We start from the raw sequence: 12,971 nt of genomic DNA, 5'->3' as shown, positions 1-12,971 counted from the left end.
TCCTGGGTGTTTGGTAAAAATTGATACGAGTGTATGCATGCTGCATGTTCGGCCCAAATAGGGTTAGCAATATCTTGATGAACACACCTCATCATCACATCTAGCTCAGGTGGGGGTCATGGCCCACTGCTATATCACCGGAAATTCAGAGCAGGTAATCCTGTTCTAATCATGTATGAGCTTTACCAGTACTTAAAAGAGTCTGGGTTGCTGTGAGACAATCAGGGACCACTTAACCTTTGATCTGCTTGCTGGATCCCAATACTCCAGCACAGTGATGAGGACACTGTGCTGCAAAAATGTGTGATTCCTTTGGATGAGACATAAAACTGAAGCCCTGACTGTCAAAGGTCATAAAGATCATTGAGATCAAATAGAGAAGGGTGCTTCCCAATGTCCTGGCAAAATTGTGCACTCTGGCCTTGTTCTTCTAGAAACCTTATCATCCTCTGTCAATTACTGAGTAAATATGTCGCTCACCACTTCATCACCTAATTGCTAATGTGCGGTGAACACACTGGTGCAAGAATGGCAGCCGTTACATCATTCAGGTTGATGCTACACAATGCTGGTGGCTGAAGTGGTTTCCCACTGTAAATGTGAAGTGCTTGAAACAGGTTAGAAAAACGCTATATAAATGTAATTATTTTTTATTAATTAGCCAGACTAAGCCCCGACCATCATGTTACCACCCACATTATGTCGGGTATATTGCCACTTGTTGGCATTTGTATGATTTTACAACACCATGCCCTCATTTATATTTCAGACGCTGCCCACCATCTCCCTTGCCATTTTGATCTGGAGTTGTGGCTACTCATCCTATTCTTTCCCTTTCTCAATGTGAGCAAAGACGCTGCCTCTTTAGTCTGTCGGTGAAGCCAGTTATTGTTCCAATACACAAAATCAGGTTTTAAGGCACAATACACACCAATTTAGTGACTTGTGCCTCACACAAACTGCTTCACACCTGGGGACACATTGGCGACTTCATCGTCAGCACTTCGCAGTTGTCATCGGCACACACGCATTAAATACTGCAGCGAGGCTCGCTTTAACTGTTCATTTCAAATCACACTACATACATGGTGGGTCTTCATCACGTTCTTTTCCGCTCCTCCGTTGACACTCAAGCCCTGTCCCTGCAGCAACCCCTCCACCGCTTTTGTCCATCCCTTTCATCCCACCTGCACTGTCCTAATCTTTTAACAATTTCCGACATGCAGTACATAACTGTATCGCCCTATGACGCTTTCTCAAATAAGAGAACAAAGCCATAATTTCAGAAGCGCTGATACACTTTATTATTATGACCACACTTCCACTAACATAATTTATTCGTTATTTACATTTCCGCCTGGCGTTTTATTTATGATACCATGCTACACATTTTGGTTGTATTATTCACAGGAGGGCCAGCAGCATCGGCCTGTTGCATCCCACGAGTTCCACAGAAGCGCGAGATCACACGGCCGTTACTGTACAGCTGCTCCTCTCTCCTGCAGAAAACTTTTGTGAAGTGAAGACAACTTTTTTTCATCTCAGGTGCAGCGGCCTGCGAACTCTTCCCCTCGTTTCCTCGCACCTCAACTGAAAACGCTTTAATCTTAAAGGCAAACACACCGCTGGTGGCGACGTGTTGCTGTTAAGTCTTGCACACCGATTGCGCACGCTCTCACCTCTTTGTCGATTAAAGGCTGACGTCAAAATACCCCGTACAAATAAAAATACGTTTTAATAGAAATAAACAAGAGGCTTACACAGGAAAAGAAAAGCGTCTTCTTTGAATACCGCGACGCTGCTCTCGACACTGTGCCTTTAAGACGGCCGTCTCTCTCTCTCTCTCCCCGGGATGGCGTATGACGTCACGCTGCAGTCTGCAGGTCCGGCGTGGAAAAGGGAATCTCCCGCGCTCTTGACTCGGCTTCTCCAGCGTCAACCGGCACGTGCAGCTTGGAGTGGCTACGCGAGTTGCAGCATCGACGACAGGTAGGCGACTCTCAGGGCTGTTTTGGCGATTTTATTGGGTGCCTTTTTGACGGGGGAAGAAGAAAGAAATAAAGAGAGAAACTGAGCGAAAGAGAGGAAGGAAAGGTTAGCTGTGGTACGTTGCAGGCGAGGCAAATGAGTCGGCTCTCCGGCGCGGCGCAAGGACCGCTTTCCCGCTCTTCAGCCATCGAGGTGTGAAATGTCAGTGAAGAGCAAAAAACTTCAAGTCCTGGAAGTTTATGGTGTCTAGAAAGTCAAGAAAACCCTAACCTTAATGCTTCATGTGCACCTTGAGGAAAAAAAGGTGGCAACCTTGAGGGTATTGTCATTTTGGAAGTTGGCAAAGTGCTTGGTGTGTTTGTGCTTCTCAGAGTAGAAAAAGAAGGAAGATAAAAGGGGGTAGGAAGGACGAAGCTAGCCTATTCATTCTGACCAACTGAGAAATGACTTGACAGTTATGTTTTGAGAAACGCACTTCTTTGATCTTCAACACATCTCTTCAACACACCTACGGTTTAATACCCTAATAAAAGAGTAGAGGGAGTGAGAGAGAGAGAAAAGAATCGGCTCAGTTATCTAAAGTGTCTGGTTTAACTTGCAGCCGTTGCATCGTAAGGAGCCGACCACTGCACCTGCTCCAGTAGTAGGCATTCCCTGGCACCACGGCGTTTGGATCCATATGCCACTCTTCTAATTTGATCAGGTTTTTGTGTGAATTTTACCTACATGATTTCTTTTTGACACGTGCTAGTTTTACAGTAATACCAGTCAAAAGAGCGTGTGTTCTTTACTGGCAGATGGTCTGTACTCTCAGTTTTACTGTGTGGAACAAAATAAGGCATAAATATGAAAATCTAGCCACCCTTTTTTTTTAGAGTGAACAGACCGTCATTCTTTTGTATATTAGTCATAGTTATGTAAATCGCCATTAAACATGCACATTTACAACACATTTTGTACAAATAAAAAAACTAAGATGCTTAAACTCAAGCTGAAGTGACAGTATCCTTAGAAGTGAGGAGCTTGGAACAGACCTGGCATTAGGAATAGCAAAAAACACTTGGAATACGAGAAATACTGTACATGGCAATTCAAGCACAGTATAGAAGCCCTCTAAGATGCTCTTTCTTAAAGTTAATGCTGGAAAAATAGTTCTAGGAGGGAGGGATCTGTACATTCATCCATTTTCTTATCTGCTTGTTCTAGATCAGGGTGGCTGCAGCTATAACACAACGACACTGGATTCAAAATATTCAGCCCTCTTTAGCTTCGATGGATTCATATCATAAAGAGATCTACTGAGGGAATTTGAAGAAAAATAGAAGCCGTTGCTAAACATTGTGGAGTGAGCCATTGGAATAGTAGATAGAGCAGCATCAAACCATAGTTGACAAGTTTTTGCAGGATAAGCTGCATAGGCAGGTGTTCTAGGGTTATGGTGCTAACAGTCTATTTTTATACATGATTCTGTATCTGACAGGAAGTTAATATAATTGAGCTAACTGAGGAGAAACATGAACACTGCTTTTGCTTCAAGACAGAACTCAAAACAGCTGGATAGGTTTTGATCTGGTAACCTTGTAAATTCAGGCTGTATCGATTTATCTTATACTGTCTCAGAATATAATCATGATGTGTAAATTCTGTCTTTACTACCTGCACTCCAGCAGGACAAGGCGGTATATGTTGTTGTTGTAACGCTCCCCATCCCCCTGTCCGGATGGCTCATGAAAACGTCCTCCATCTATTGAATGCCCTCATTAAAGGCAGTACCAAAAGCATTTACTCCATCTTCAGTGATAACCCTTCTCATTTTATGTTCTCCAAGTATGTACAAGTTTAATAGCTTGTTTGACAGGCATGATAGAGGGACCTTTGCAAAAGATTATTTGTGGAGGAAATTACACTGTTCAGTTGCCTTTATTTCCTTCATAAAACCTATTTCAGGATATGCGTTGGGGGGGTGGGGAGTAGTTAAAGTGGAGGTGAGGATTTTATCTTTTGTGCTTCTCATTGCAGTTATTAAAATAACCACATCTTATGTATGTTTTGAAATTGCTCCTTGTGAGTGACAACTTCAGGAGCCTGGATTCATTTCTTTGCCTTGTTATTGTTTGTGTTGTCTTTTCCATTCCCCTTATTCTGTGAAGCTTTCCCCCAGGATCTTGGGTTTATTCACATGAATCATGGAGGTTCATTTTAAGTTAGTTGGTGATTCTAAATTAGTCTAGTGTGAAACAGTGTAAGAGTTTGAATGTCCATGAGGCTGTCTTGTGAGTGTCCCATCTGGGGTTGGTTCTTGTTTTGGATTCAATCCTCCTAGGGACATTTTCTTCATCCCTGTAACTTTGTGTTGGATAAAGAAATTTGGAGTAGACTGATATCAAGGTTTGCATTTTATTATTTCACAAAAGAAGGCAGCTGTAATCAATTACAAGTTCACTTATTTGTGTAATATATTCAAATTATTTCTACAGAAAGGCAACAAAAAAGATTACATTTATAAGTGTTCAAGCATCCCAGGATTTGTTTCTGAGTTAGTTTATTTCATGATGCTTTGCAGATTTGTCTACTTTATTTTACACACATACACCCCAGCACATCTCTGTATCAATGTGGTTAAGTTCATAGCAGTTGTAAAAGCATGTGTGGGCCTGAAATCATGAACTGTACTATGCCATTGGTATAGGATTTAACCAGTTGTTTGAAGTGTATTATTCTGAGAACATTTGTGCGATATGCTCTGCACAATAAGAACAATCATATGTATTACAATCTCTCCTACAGTCTACTCATTCCCCACCCAGAGCTATGCACCATCAACTTCACACCAGCCTACAGTGGAAAATATTTTATGCATGTGAGAGTGTTCTTCAACTTACATTTATTTAGATTAGTATACACTCTAGTAATTTTTGTAACATTGTAGTAAAACACATGTAACATTTCCAGTTTGCAAATATTAAATATTTATTCTTTGTGGCTGAGCAATCAACAAAGGAAGAAGTAAAGACAGTGAAGCAGTGATGTCACCGTTTAACAGATTTTAGTGACTTTCCATATTGTGAAGTAGAGCGGTGGTTGGTGCTGCTACTTAATGAACCCCAAGATCTGTATTTGAAGCATTCACGAAAGTTTGGTCTATATTGTTTGTGTTTTCACCCCAAGTCTGCATGGGTTTTTTGTTCTGGACATTTTGGTGTACCTCTTACACCTCAAATATGTGCTTGTTAGGTTAATTAGCAAGTCAAAATTGAAGATAATGTGTGTGTGGACCTTACAGTGTACTGGAACCCATTCCAAGATCAAATCATACATTATTCCAGAAGCCTTTGGGATAGATGTTGGTACCTGCAACAAAGAAATGCTTTAAGTGTATTTCAGAATATTATGTAGTGTCTTTCATTATGATTAAGGTCATGGAAACCATTGCTTCGAGTGTCGATAGATCTTCAGTATGTGAAGAAGGCACTGGGGAATTTGAACTTCTCAATTACATATATTTGTTAGGTAATCTCTGTTATGTATAACACCTAACACAAAATTCTAGGATTCATGTTCAAATCGGATTTAGATGGAAAACATAGTGTTTGCATATGATGTTAGCAAGCTGATCATGCAGCAATGTGTGAATGGCAGAAACCTGCCATGAATTTGATACCAGACCACCATAGAAAACATTCCAAAATGCAGGTACACTCAGTCAGACTAGGCTTAAGTCTGAGAATAATGATGCGATTAAATCAGGTTTTTACACATTGTAAGGCGGCAATGCTACTTGGTGTGTCACGCTTTAATTTCATAGAGTTCTTTACTATTGATGGCCTAATTATGTCACTAAAGAAACCTTTAATAAAGTCAATGCAGTTTTTCTATTTTTAGTTAGCTTTTGCCAAAGGGTTGATAAACATTTTCATGTAAAGTAGTTGATGATTTGCCATCTCTGCTGGTTTTAATAGATTTGATGTTAACTACGTAGTCGTCAGGGGAAAATAATGTAAATAAGTGAAAATAGTCTCAGCAAAATGTATTCAATTTGAATTTCCCCATGGGATTAATAAAAGTTTCTCTAATCTAATCTACTCCTGAAAGCAGGAGCAAGTTGTAATAAGAAACACAAATATTTTCTTTTTTTTTGTTGTCCTTTAATCAATTTAGTGCTTTACTGTAAATGAGCTGAAAGGAAAACAATATACATGTGTAATCAGTTTCACCACTGTCTTTTGACTTTTCTTTTTTGCTATGAATTTTACTTGTAATGGGCTGTATTTATTTCTGATTTTTAAAGTGTATTGTATATATGAATAAGTTGTTTTTCCACACGTGATTGCTTGGATGTACAGTCTTCTGTAAAAAATTACAAAAGTGTACCCACAAGAGGAAGGAAGGGTTCTGTTCCATATGTAAATGGAACAAAACTTTGCTGTATGTGAAAAGTTAGCAATATTATACTGTGAAGGACTCAATAGCGTAAAATACTTAATGAAGAATTATTTTATTCAATTACATAATTTGTATTGCCATTTTTTCTTCGTAAGTGCTTTATCTTTTGAAGTTTGCTTCTGTCTATTTTCTTCCACAGTGAACTCTACTATAGTGTATCATTAAATACGACTACAATACAGAATTGATCACAAACCACAATACTGTATATTAAAAAAACAATACAAGCAAATTTAAATTTGATACTAGTAGTACTGAAAGCATTTAGTTTGAGTAATGCCAGTAAGGTTATAGCATGAAAAGCCTATTATAATTAAGAAAAGGTTTCTGATTTCCCTTTTTTTTGGTGAACATACAAGTTTACTCAGGGTGTCCACTTATTGATAACAATGTGGTGTTCACTACAGCCTAAGTGTTGCCATCCAAGACGTTGGCACAGTTCTATTTTAACATTATATTCTCAGCCAATAATATTGAATTGTTGCTTTTACTTTACATTTATCTGGGGTTCATGCTTGGCACATTTGTGTTGTCAAACTCTCACTAAAACATTTCACCTTTGTTTCGAAAGTAAGTGCAAGACCCCTCCTTTATTTCTACAGCCATCATTATTTGAATATAATCATACTGTCGTCATCCATTGCATAAACTGATGTAGTCCTGTGCTACCGTAACGTCTTCTGTTGAGTGAAGCTTATGTAACTGATTTCAGCTCAGAAAGAAGATAAAAAATAGATATACACTCTTTGACAACTTTTAATTTGCATCAGATATTTCCAGGACATTCCTTGAGAGGAAAAGTTTGAAACATGTAATTGTTAATTTGTTTTAGTACAGTATCATTCATTTTCTTTGTTGTTTTTAATTACACTTTTGTTAAGTGTTTTTTATTACAGTAGCTTTTTCATTGTTTTAAAATGGTAAGGACCCCTGTATGCAATTATGTTGTGAATTTACAGATCAGTTGTGATCTGTTATGAAGCCATTCATTATTACAGGAAAAGAACAGTTAGCATTAAATCTAAAAGCGTAGCTGCTATAATGCATACACATGAAATTCTGGACTATTTCTACATTGCTAAAGAATGGACATGTATTGGGTGGACATGTAAAGTACAGATGTCAAAATATCAGCATTTTTGATGTTTGTTCCGGCAGATTTGGTGTGTTCTGGAGGGATTACAACTAAAAAACAGTGCTCCTCCTTTTCACAGATAATGGAGCCCATAATGGTTAGCACTGCGTTTCAGTGAGTTTTTTTTTTCTTTTGTGGGCTGCATGGAGTTGGCACTCAAACCCCTTCTCAGTCTTTTTCACACCTTTTTGACCTGCATGTGCCTACTCCGAGGCTGTGCAAAAAACAGCGGTTTTAGAGATATGAGCCTCCATGATTAAAGCAGCTTGGTTTGCAGACCCAGGCAGTGTGGTTGTTTTTTAATCCTTCTTTGGCCAGGCTGAATACAACTTATTTTCATCTCATTTCCACTATATGTTTTGCCGTGCTTGCTTAAATGTATCTTTTGAACTAACGGTCAAAAAATGATGCTTTTTTTCTCAATATATTGAAATCTCAATATGTACATCTAATTCTAAACTTGGAAAGTAGGAGCTGTAATTGAGTAAGATTCCTAGATATAAATGTAATGTCTCTAGAATTTTCCAGGTCCGTTCCTAGAACTTCGGTTTAGCTGTCTCATCAATATGCTGACACTCCCACTAATTTTTGCATTCAGTAACAATCAGGGCTGAAGCTCTTTTATTACAGTCTCAGAGCACTAAACTCCACCCACTTTCATGGATTATTTAACCGTAGGAAATGTCACTTTAGGCTCTGTTTCCTGTAACCTTTACTACTCTTGATTGTGCCAAATGAAGTTGTTTATATTGACCTGCAAGTTTTTTGTCAGATGTCAAAAGGGAATTGCCAGGTAAATTGTTCTATGGAATAAATTCTGAAAATGTTGTTGAATTTACATGCATAATCTACTTTCAGGCACTTCCTAAAGAGGCTGAGAATTACATTTCCTAATGCAGTTTTGCCTTTTTTCCTTTTTAAGAAAATTTGCTCACATCTATACTAAAGCAAAGACACTCTCTAAGCCTTTCTTGAAAACTAAGATTAGGAAATTATCCACAACAGTTCTGTGCCATTTGAAATCCCATAAATTTTCACTCCCTTGTAAACTGAACAGGCATTGTACCACCAGAGTAACCTTGTTATACTGGCTTCAGCGTTGAACATGGTTCTGTCAAGTGTTTATAAACACTGCCCTGCATAGGCTATGATGTCAAAAGTTCTGATTTTACCTTATAACAGTCTTCAAAAAATGTAAATGTAAAATCAATATAGTTGCTTATTCTCATTTACCTTGAATTCATGTTTTTTTAAGCATTTCAGATACTTAATAAAAAGTAAACTATGTGGTAAATGACTTTCCAGTTGCATTTATGTTGCATCCTAGAACAAACCCTTTAGTGGAAAAAAACACTTTAAAACTGTGGCTGTAATACATTTTATATCAAATTTGTTTTTGGGAAATACAATTGTAGAACAAAAAATCAGGTTGAAACGTTAAAACTGTAATACTTTCAGGCCCTATTCAAGTGGCAAACTTGATTAAGGCTTGCAATTTATAAAGTACTACTGGAACTTCCTGTGCTTATTCCAGTTAATGTTTAAGCATGTTCTTTAAAATACTTCATTAATATAGACAGTTCATTAATATAGACAGCATGCTCATCTGACATTTTTGAAGAGCTGCTATAAAAAGGTCAGTTTTTTTAGTTTTGAAATGTTCTTGCTTGAGAATAAAGCACTATATAGGTGAAGTTTCAGTCACTGATGATGTAACAGTGAGGCTGTTAAAATAATTTTGAAAGTATAGTGATCTGAACCAGTGTATTATTATGGAGTTTTTTTTATTTTGTAAATAGTAAAACTTAACAAACTCAATATGCAAAAGCTCTTTTTGAAATACAGCATGCCCAGAACCCAATTACAGCTAAAAAAACATCCTGAATTTGAACAAAGAAAATGGGCATGCTGCAAATGTATGCCACTTGCTTGAGTGCAACATAGTATGAGCAGAGTTATACAACTGCATGTAACAGGCACAAAACCAAAAAGACAAACAAACACCTAAATCAACAGTTCAAAATCCTCTTCTTCAAAACCTAATGGGAGAAAATAAGTGAAATTTGATGGTACTGACATACAGAACTTAATTATTTAGCCTTTTATCAGGATTAATCTAACAGCTGATTAAGGAGATATCAGTAATGCTCTGTCAGTCTGAATTAAACAGTACATAAAACATTGACTAAAATCACATAAACAAATTGGAGCCACATCCACCATAACTTGGACAAAACTTTACATGGCACAAGGCATACGTGTTACATATACAGAAGTAATATGCAATTGCTTCCTGATCTTGTTTGTGACTGTTGATGATCAGACCTGCTACAGAGAGGAACAATAAGAGTGTTTGCCTGCTGAGTCTTAACACAGTTGCTTGTACTGTACTGCAATGCAGGTTATTCAAATCTCTATCTCTATATATACATATAAATGAACATACACAATGTTTTTATATACGTATATGTTCACTGTTTTTCAGATCTGTTTAGTACTTTACAGGGTTTGCGGAGCTGAAGTCTTTCCTGGCTCATCAGGCATAAGGCAGTAATCAGTGTTTAGAATAGGCTCCGGTTTATCCATGCACCAGGCACCCTTGTGCACACTCATACTCTTGCATGGAAATTAGTTAGTGTGAAATAATTCTGAACTATATGAATACCTTACCAGTCTGCTGTGTATCATATTGTGTGTGCCAGAAATATGAGACACTTTATGAAGTATTTCTTCATCCAGAAATTAATTGTTCTAAATTAACATAAATGTTAATGTCAGTGTTAGTTTGTGGGCAACTGCTTATACATTCAGTCATGTTATCCAAAGTGAGTTTAGTGTTCAACAAGTACAGGTTGTTGTGACAGGAATTGTAGCAAAAGTCGAAATAACTATCTCTAACTGTGATGCAAGCATTATTTGTTTTACATCACCTAGTGCAATTTTAGTACTTACAAGAAAAGTTGGCAAATATTGTCAAGAAATGTTGGAGTTTAAATACCATTAAACCTTCTCTACTAGGGAATAAGCTTTGGACATGCAGGTTAATGCTCCAATAGTACCCTGGATTACTGACTTACCTCACAGGTCAACTGCAGTCTGGCCGGCTGCAGACCTGCTCTTCGCACACCTTGGTGAGCATTACTGGAGTACTGCAGGGTACTTTTTTTTAATCTCCCTTTCTGTGTACCCTCTATTTACTGGACTTCAGTTACAAATCACAGTCATGTCATCTGCAGACTTTCTCGGATGAATGTGCTATTTTGGTCTGTATTACTGGGAGGATAGGAGGATGAAAACAGAAAAGTGATGGACTGTTTTGTGGAGCTGTGTGAGCCTAACCGTGTACAGTACAACATCACTAAGACTAAGGCACTTATCCTGGATTATAGGAAGCAGCGGATCCCCATGAGCCCTGTCCCCATGTGGAGGTGGGGAGGATTATAAATACCTGGGAGTATATATTGACAATAGACTCGTGGTCCAGGAACACCGATGGTGTCATTAAAAAGGGCCAAAGGCGACTGTACCTGCTGGGGTAAGTCAGGTCCTTTAGTTACTGGAGGACCATGTTATACACATTCTATCACTCTGTAGATGCAAGCGGTATATTCTATGTAGTGATATGCTAGGGCAGCAGGGTGTAAGCAGATGATGCCAATAGACTTCACAAGCTGATTAAGAGAGTTGGTTTGGTTCTGTGAGTTGAACTTGACTGTGTTATCAAAGTGTCTAGGAGTATGATGCTGAGGAAATTGCTCTACATCATGAACAATCTCTCTGACCCCCTGCAGGCCTCCTTGGTGGAACATCAGAGCCTACACAGCAAAAGATTTATTGCCCCCAGGTGCTGGACTGAGCACCCAAGATCCCTTCTCCCTGTGACCTCTGCACTCTATAACTCCTCCCTTTTCAGTAGGGATATCTAGGAACTTTCAAGAACAATATTCTCTTGTGCAATAATCTGATATGTGCAATTGGTAAATTATTACACATGTGGTGTGTGATATTCTTCCTCCATTAATCATTCTCATTAATTATTTTTCAGTTGTTATTATTATTCTTATTATTATTGGCTCTATTTGTCTCTCTGGGTTAAGAAAGTTTTATCTGATTTTATCTTGTCTTGTCTTACCTTATCTTATCGTGCACCTTTTTCTTGTTAATACTTTTATTTGCACTATTAAATGCTAGTTAGTACCATAGGTCATTTGTATTATTCAACACATTGAATAAAATTTAGTCGTTCAAATCTGTATTATATAACAGTGTCTTGCTGCATGAATGTTAGAATTAGAATGTTCCATCTAATAATTAAAAATTAGCTTATAATTAGTGAGTAAACAGATTATCATGGTAGTGTTAGTCTTTGAATTATGTAATGAAACAGAGTGTCATTTATTTGATGTGGCTGCAGGAGATATAAATATAATACATATGAAGTTAAGTAAAAGGGGAGTGGAATTCTGTCATAAGTGTACATTATTTAGTTGGGAAAAATAGGGAAATGGCATGCCTGGAAGGTATTGTTTACTGTGTAGGTTTATGTGTAATAAGCAAGAATTATACTCTTGGTTTGATTGACTATAGACCTGACACATAAGCTGCACTCACTCTACTGGGTAGAATTCAAAAACTGTTGGAAAGCCCATGAAGTCTTTCCATCTGAAGGTTATTTTTGCTTAGAGTATTATGATAGCAGCATTATTTACCCAATGCTCTTCTCAATGCGATTTGACAGGAAGGCTATTGAGAAAAGAGATGATGTAGCTCAAATTAACTCCCATATCTATGATTGCTTCATAAAATTCATTGTCATACTTTGCACAATGTTGTATATAAGATAAAGATGCCAATAGTATCACAAATAGCTATTCTGTTTTAGTTAGTAGAAAGTGGCCTAACCTTCACACACTGATAGAATTGAGCAATGCAGTTAGTGTGTCCATCCAAAAGTAGTTTGAAAGCTGTGTGAGATATCATTAGAATTAATGTAAATTAAATTTCCATTGTGAGGCAGTTGTAGTTTGAAGATGTAAAAATAAGTTGGCTCAGAAGTTGGAAGGACATCCCAGGAAATTGTATGTAACTGTGTTCCAGGTCAAGGTTGAAGTAAGGTTTATTAATCATTTTCAAATTCATTTGATTAAGTACAAAAAAACATTAGGCAAATGAAAATATACATTAAAATTAAATATGGTTCCATAAAAGACATAGTGTTTTATAATTCCGGTTAAGATACTGTTATGCAGTATTACAGGTAAAGGTACCAATGTGTTATTCTGTAGTTCAGAATTTAATTGCTTGTCAAATTGTTCTAGATTTATGCAGCACAGGATGTGGAAGATCACTAAAGATGTGAGGAGGCATTATAGAACAATATTTGCATATTGCTGTTCCTTAGCTT

The 12,971-nt window shown here is 37.5% G+C and overlaps 1 protein-coding gene across 1 annotated transcript in view; it reads left to right on the top strand.

Moving 5' to 3' along the window:
• Positions 1-1,334: 1,334 nt before the first annotated feature.
• LOC120517725 (zinc finger protein Aiolos-like) overlaps positions 1,335-12,971 on the top strand; it is a 124,274-nt gene continuing 112,637 nt past the window's right edge. Inside the window, exon 1 of the mRNA XM_039740184.1 lies at positions 1,335-1,989. The gene's annotated coding sequence lies outside the window, so the exon portion shown is untranslated. The remainder of the gene's footprint in view (positions 1,990-12,971) is intronic.

The sequence above is a fragment of the Polypterus senegalus genome, chromosome 17 (genome assembly GCF_016835505.1).
Source record: "Polypterus senegalus isolate Bchr_013 chromosome 17, ASM1683550v1, whole genome shotgun sequence".
In the NCBI taxonomy this organism is placed as follows: domain Eukaryota; kingdom Metazoa; phylum Chordata; class Cladistia; order Polypteriformes; family Polypteridae; genus Polypterus; species Polypterus senegalus.
Note: the sequence above shows the minus strand (reverse complement) of the source record. Positions and strands in the feature narration are given on the sequence as shown.